At 35.9% G+C, this 8,177-nt stretch overlaps 1 long non-coding RNA gene across 1 annotated transcript; it reads right to left on the bottom strand.

The window, feature by feature from the left end:
- Nucleotides 1-2,551: 2,551 nt before the first annotated feature.
- Nucleotides 2,552-7,901, bottom strand: LOC126947610 (uncharacterized). Its single transcript, XR_007723134.1, has 2 exons — nt 5,280-7,901; nt 2,552-2,924 (listed from the first exon to the last, which is right to left on the bottom strand). It is a non-coding gene; the product is annotated as an uncharacterized LOC126947610 (long non-coding RNA).
- Nucleotides 7,902-8,177: the final 276 nt, after the last annotated feature.

An 8,177-nucleotide genomic window follows, 5' to 3' on the forward strand; every position in this document is an offset into this window, starting at 1 on the left:
TCAGCCACTTTCCTCTCTGGTAGAGCTAGAGAGGCACTAGCGGAGGCTCACACCTTCCACAATTGCGATGTCCTGGATACTGCCACTGGTACTGCCACCTTCATCACCACACATTTAGGAGCCTCCACACACTGCATCTACTGACATAGGGACATAGAATCTACCCGTTAGCTGTATTGGTCACATGGAGGCTTTGACTTCTCCAAAATGTATCTGAAGGGGCGAGCTAATACAACCCAGAATATGGTGACATTAATGCTAAATGAATAGACTTTAACCAATAAAAGGGAGAAAATGGAGGGGACCAGCAAATAAATGTTTGCCATCCCTTCCTGTGATTATTATTTTTATAATAGTTTCATATAACCTCTCTGGAGACTTCCTGCAACAATTAACAATCAACTGTGATGCAAGGCTGTGAAAAAAAAACCAGGAACATACTCCTTAGACTTAATCTTTCCTTTCCTCTTGCTTTTCTAAAATTCTATCCTCAAGACAGTTGTAACACATGAACTTTTGCCTCAAGGTCTGTTTTCCAGGGAAGCTTATGCAAGATAGGCTAACTATCAGGGAAAATATATTTTACATTGGCTAGTCTAAATGACGACAACTAAAACCTAAGGTTATGGAAAATTTGAAAGAAGTACGAAAATATATATAGCAGGCAAATAGTAATTTTTTAAAACTACTGTAGTTCTATTAAATAGAGATAAAATACATTTTAATGAATAAAAATCTGTAAGTAATAAGATGGATAAATACCCAATTATATAAAACAAATTTACCAGAAAGAGTTAATAATTATTTTGTGTGCAACTGATAAAATACCATCAAAATGTATACAGCAAAAATGACTGAAACAGCAGTAACAAAGTAACGAATTCTCAATCACGGGAAGAGACTTCAATTTACTTCTTTTAATTGTTGATATGTTAACCAGAAAGGAATTGGGAAATATAGATAATTTAAACGCATTGTCGACATATTTCTAATAGCAATTTTCGAAAACCTAGAATGAACCAAAATATCATTTGACTGATGACCTGAAAAGAAGTTGTATAGTCACTCAGAGAAATATTATGTAGCCATGTAAATGAACACATTACAGCTGTGTGCAACAACATGATGAACCTAAGAAACACAACCTTGAGTGAGAAAAGCATGTTGCAGAACACGTTGACTATGATACCAAACTAAGAAGTGCAAAATCTAGAGATAAATACATTTGTAATAGAAACTATTTCCAAAAGCAAAGGAACAATAAACCTAACATCTATGATACTAATTTTGTTTTGGGGTTGGCAGAGGGATGGGATTGGGAGAAAAGTATAGATACAGCCTCAGTGCTATTGGTAATATCTACCTCATAAGCTGGTTGGAGGGCTAGTGACTATTTTATTTTCATGCTTCTTTACTTTTATGTAAGTTGCATATATTATTTTTATGTATCAAACATTATAAAATAAAATAATATGTAAAATTTAAAAATTGATTTTAAAGTATATGTCTAGTAAGTAGAGCAAGGCATACCATTAACTACTGAAAAAGTTATTCACAAAAAAATGAGTTTTACCAATTTTGCTACCAAGCTTTACTTACTACAGATCTTGAATTTGGTCTAGAGATCATACTACACTGAGTCTCTTAGATTCTCCATCAAAAGAACCATAATTTTAAAAAGCATAAACATTGATTCAATTTAATGAGCTGCTTTCCAATTTTACTACATGATTTTTTTCAATATGGAAGGGCTGTATGGTAATGTCCAGGGAAATTCGGCATGTTTTATTTAATTGTGTTCAGAAATGTAACTATAATTTTGAAACTACCAGTGAAAATGTGCTAAAAATGTATCAGTGTAGAGGAATGCCAGCATTACTTGATGTCATTTAAATATTCTTCCTTGAATTACCATATGCTATGTATATATACTGTATACTGTTACATACCCCAGTCCCCAACCTGCAAACCATTAGTATAGTCAGCACACAGAGTGACAATATAAGTGATAACCCTAGAGAACATGAATTGCTACTCTGTTCATTTTAATGCTACATACAGCGAAATGTCCGTATATAGTCTATATCTCAATTATCCACTATAGAGACCTATAGTGATTACTAATTTGTTCCCAACAGACTTGAATTTATTCACTTACTATCTGTGGGACCATGGCAGTTTTATTATTGCTCTGACATATTTTCTGCATTTTAACAACAGTGATATTGTGACTCCCCAATTTAGAGGTCTGTAGTGAAGATCAAATAAAGTAATATATGTAAAATTCATAGCACGATGTCCTCTCCATTCATTGTGAGCACTCAATAATAGTAAGCTGTTGTCATCATCATTGCAAGCTTGGGTTAGTGCTCACATCCGTGACTAGCTTCTAGCTCAAAAGAAACAGTGTTGGTATGTTATTTTTCCTACGACTTTGGACTAGCCAGACTCTACAAGAATATAGAGTTCATACACAGAGAGATTATAAATAAAAGAATGATGAGTATATGAGTTTCAGCTACAAGAAACAGAAGACCCAACTAAAAGTGCCTTAAATAATAAAGAAATTTTATTATTTCACATATTAAGAATTCTTTTATAGAGGTAGGGTGGTACGGGGTTCATTATTCAGAAGCTCATGAATTTCACCAAAAGCCTAGGCTGTTTCTATCATTATTTTCTGCTATCCTCAATGTGTCTGTTAGTCTCCCCAGACTTGCCAAATGGCTACAGCAACTTCAGGTAAGCTTCATATAAGATTGTTCAAAGATTGGCTGAAAAGATATCTCTTCCTTATGTCTGAAGACTATGGGAATGTCTTCCTAGAAGATGTTGCCTCATGTTCAGTGATCACAACTGCATCTCTTGTCCATTCACAGAAGTTGGGAGTGGAAAGGCTGTTAAGAGTAGGTAACTGACAGTATCTGTTACACGGAGGATGAGAAGTAGGTGTTGGAAGTGGCATTGGAAAGGTTAATCGATTAACAAATAATTACTGTACAGCATCTACTACAGAAAACAGTTCTATGAATATTTGAGAAAATTAAAAAATGAAGATGGCAATATGCAGTTAAGAAAAATAAATGATAATTTTTATGAAAAAAGCAAAAATACCAGCAGGGACATAGAATTAAGTAAAATAAGAAAAATTTACAGAATTTTAAAACAATATTATCTTATTAGTTAGGTATAGTGAATGTCATTATTCTATGCATATCTCCCCTTTATCTTTAATTACATTTCCCTCAAGGGAAACAACACTCATTTTATTTTCAGTATTAGCATACCACACGGCTTAGAGGCTTTTGTTTGTTTGTTTGTTTGTTTGTTTTTTCTGGTTGCTACCTGGACACTAACATTTTAAAAATAAACGGGAACCCTAGAAAAGTTAAATTATCTGCATTACACAATTTGAAATTCAAGAGGAAAATCATAATGATAAACTAAGCACTTAGCATGCATATATAATATTGTGCTTGCATTCTTAGGCTTACTGACAAATGATAAGTATACAAACACTTACGCAAACAAGGAGGCAAATTGCACTTTAGTTCAAAGCCATCACAGAAGCCATAAAATTCCTGCCTGTGCATTTTTGAACTTGAAAATATTGATGATTTATATATACCATGTATTAAATCAAAATAGTCATCAAGAGAGTGACCGGTAAATATTTAATGGATTTGTGAACATTAGACCTATTATTTTTAACTTGTTTCCATTATAGTTAAAAGGAATATTGAAAAAAAATTCACAGTGGTGTTTTCTGCTGAAGACACCATGTTTTTTAAAGGCTCTGAACTCATAAAAATTTTAAAGCTAATAGCAACCTTATAAATTATTTCATCCTGCCTCCTAATTTTACTAATGAGATCCAGGTAGACAGAGGTTGAGAGACTTTTTTTCAGGTCATTTAGCTGGTTAGCTGCTTGCTAGGACTGGCTTCCTCTCTTTGCAGCCTGCATTTGGACCTTTTTCACAGGATTTCTCTATTTTCTTCTCTAATGTGTTATTGTTCTTGATTTTTTTTTCTCTTTCTATGTTAGACAAATAGGATATATTAATATTTTACTTAAATTTAAACAACTTCTTGTGGAAACATAACCATGGAGAGATGAATTTTGTTTTAGTTATTATGTTTCACTTGTGCTCTAATACCTGTGAAGAGTATTTCCCCCATAGCTGGGAAATCTAAACAACAGTGCTGTTTCTCACAAGCACCCCTTCCTCAGTGTTATCCAAAGGAATATTTAACATCATAAAAGAATGAGTACCGTCATTATATTACTGAAAAGAAAATCAAAGTGTTTCAAAGTCCCTTTCCCAAAAGCTGTGTATAGTCCCTGCAGGAAGATTGGTCTGAATAAAGACCTTTCCTTCCAATCCTTGTCCCTGCACTAAAATCTACCACTTCTCTTTCCTTCAAAGTAAAATGCCCACAAGGGGACATGGCCCAACATTATCTTCTGAATACACCTCTGGGTCTATATTGCTTAAGTCATCTGCTTGATATGAGCACATCCTTTAGGCAGTTTCCACTTTGTCTCATTACTGTTCATGTCCATTTCCTATGCTGGTAAAATCAACTAGCTATTTCCCATTCAGTGATTCATTCCTTCAACAAATATTTGTTGAACACCTGGTGTATTCCTGGCAACCTAATAATCTCTGGGGATATTTTGGTGAGCAAGAAAGACACATTTTCTTTCCTTACAGAGTATTTAGTTCAACAGGGAAGGCAGGCAATTAGATATCTAAGCTCAACGTGCTATTTGCTCTGAACCAGAAATTATGGAGTATGATAAGAGCACATAACAGTGACACCTAATACAACTTCCAGAGGAAGTTACTTTTAAATTGGATACTGAAGGCTGAGCAGGGAGTTCACAGGCAAAACGGGCCAATTTCATTTTCACAATTTTGTTTTGAACTTCTTTATTTTTCAATAAAATCATTCCTAAACTAATATTTTAAAATCTAGAAGCTTTTCATTTGGAAACTCTGTTAAGTCTTTTGCACCAGGATTTTGCTGCCACATCTTGATTTCTGCATTTCCTAGAATTGAATCTGAATATCTGAATTCAATTTCTGCTGTGGCTGTGGTTTCTCAAAGAAGGATCACTAAGAATCACTTAGGCCAGGCACGGTGGCTCAGGCCTGTAATCCCAACACTTTGGGAGGCCGAGGCGGGCGGATCACGAGGTCAGGAGATAAACACCATTCTGACTAACACAGTGAAACCCTGCCTCTACTGAAAATACAAAAAATTAGCCACGCACCTGTAGTCCCAGCTACTCAGGAGGTTGAGGCAGGAGAATCGCTTGAACCCGGGAGGCGGAGATTGCAGTGAGCTGAGATCGCGCCGCTGCACTCCGGCCTGGGCGACAGACACTCCGTCTCAAAGAAAAAGAAAAAGAATCACTTAAAGTAGTATTTAACTTTGAGATTATAGGGTCCACTCTAGTTCCACTGAAGTATAATCTCTGGGGGACGTGGGAGAGCCCTCAAATTTGCATGATTAACAAATTCCATGCATACACACTGAAGTTTAAGACTTATTGGCTGCCATCATTGAATGTATATACAGAATGTAACTAAACTCTTCTTCCCCAATTTTCTTCTAATTGTCTCAAAATGGAGTATATTTGCCCTTTCATGGGAAAGCTATGTCTGGCTGTCCAAATGCCAAAAAACTTACCTTGATTATTTTCCCATTGCATTACCCTAAGGCACTATGTTGGTATATAAGCATTTCTTGGGACTAAAATGACACATGCCTAGGGCAATCACCGGTTATTGCAGCCCTCCTACTTGGGAGAAGTAGCAACTAGAAAGATCAGTGTTCGAAATTCCTGTTTCGCCTACCTGGAGTTGTATATTTTTATCTAGGAAAATAAAATCACAGTTACACTAAGTAACAAGCCTCCGGCCAACTCAGAAAACTGGGGCAAAGTTTATCAAAGTACCCTAGAGTTTTTGATCCAAGATCCAATAGTTTACCAACTAAATCATTATGATGCCAAAGTATATTGTATAAAAAAATTACTTTAGTTAGGATAAGAGTAGCCTGCTATGAAAATGGCATCCATTGATAATTCAGTGACTGAAGGAAGATTCAACATTACAGTGTTTTAAGTTGGGGAGAATCCCTGCTCTACACAGTTTTTAAGTGATCAAGCTTCCTCTCGTTGGTGCTCCTCCTTTCTCTGGGACATTTTAATTCTCTGAATTGTAAGTCAGGTTGCTATAGATTCCAGTTAGTGGGGAGGAGAAGAAGAGCATGGAGAAAGCCCAATAAATCCATGCATGATTTCCATTCATAATCTAGAAGTGAAAACCTAGTCTTGTGGTCATACATAATTGACATAGAAGCTCAGAAATGTAATCCCTGACTGGTTGGGTGGATGACCAGCTCCAATTGTGGAAAAAGGGAAGAAACAGATAGTGGTATAAAACTAGCAATCTCCATAACTGTACTTTAGGGATGCAAACTGAATCGTTATGCTTTCGCCATAGAGGGGATTACTGGCCCTGCGAGGGGTAGAGGGGGTGCGGCTTGTATTTTTTTATAAGCATAGAAATTAATTCATTTAATAAAAAATGGGACATATTCCCTTCTGTAAAATAGTTCTGTGCCATTTATCTATTGCTGCTTAACAAATCACCTCAAATCTTAGTGACTTAAAACAGAGATCAGCAAACATTTTCTGTAAAGGGGAAGAAAGTAAATATGTTAGTCTTTCCAGGCCATATGGTCTCTGTTGTAACTAGTCAACTCTGCCACTGTAGTGTGAAAGCAATCTTAGACAATACGCAAGATCATTTAGTGGACTGGATTTTGTCCACGGGCGGCCAATCCGCAGTTCCAAACAAAATTTTTATTTTATTTTTGCTCATGAGTCTGTGGGTGATAAATTGGTACTCCAGTTAGCAGACAGGTCATCTAGGGCTGAATGGTCTACAGTGACCTTGCTCATATGTCTGGTGTTTGGTCCAGGGAGCCTCAGCTGGTATGGTTCATGTACACCCAATGTGGTCACTCCTCCCAGCAGCTAGCTCAAGCTTTTTCACATGGCGGTCTCAGGGCAGCAAGGACAGCAAGCCCTAATGTGCACGTGTTTGTCAAACCTCTGCTCTCATGGGGTGTGCTAGTGTCATATTGGCCAAAGCAAGTCAGCTGGCAAAGCCAGATTGAAGGGGGAGGGAAATAAAGTTTAGCTCTTGATGAGAGGAACAGCAAAGTCATATTGCAAAGATGTGTTCATATAGGGATAGAAGAAATTGTTTCAATTATATTTGTAAACAACCTACCATAAAGTCTTTGAAGTAATGAAGGACTTACATTTCAATTCAGCTTCAGTAGTTCTTTTTCTCTACTAGAAAATTACTTAGATTCTTAAAATATTTTTAACAATAACATGATCTTTACAATTTATAAGCTGTATCAGAAAATGCATATGTATGACATTTTAAAATACTACAAATAATTAAATTCCAAGGCCAGAAATGAAAAAACAATCTTAAGAATAATTCACATTGAAGACTACCTAGATGAGAGTTTTTAAGTAGGCAACTAAGCAGGGTTATCTCTAGACTGTTTAATCTTTCCTTAAATTTATTTCCTGCAGTGCCTACCTTTAAAGTTTCAAGTTACACATACTGTCTGTCATCATGATAGACACAGTGGCCTCCGGCTCAGAATTTTCTGTGAGAGCTTTCTGAACAGTGGGGCGTACAGCTAGCATCAGTCCTCATATTAACTTATCAAGAAATTTTGAAGAACTGAAGCCATGAATTTAATCTAATTCGGGGGAGTGGGTTAAAACTTCAAGAAGTGCCCTTAAGCTTCTCTCTCTATATATGTGTGTGTGTGTGTGTGTGTGTGTGTGTGTGTGTGTGTGTGTGTGTGTGTGTATAGAGACAGAGAGCTTCTCTCTATATATAATATATATATTATATTATACATATATATATATAGAGAGAGAGAGACAGAGAGAGAAGCTTATATATATCACTGTAGGAAACGGAGTTTTTCTAAACTAATCATACAGAAGAAATTTACTATTCAAGTATTAGTAACTGTTTATCTTCTATACAAAAATCTAACAATATTTAGGAGAAACCATTTCATCTATAAAGTCAGTAAACTAATTTTTACAAGTCCTCCTCTCCTGGAA

Source organism: Macaca thibetana, chromosome 1 (assembly GCF_024542745.1).
Source record: "Macaca thibetana thibetana isolate TM-01 chromosome 1, ASM2454274v1, whole genome shotgun sequence".
Lineage (NCBI taxonomy): Eukaryota > Metazoa > Chordata > Mammalia > Primates > Cercopithecidae > Macaca > Macaca thibetana.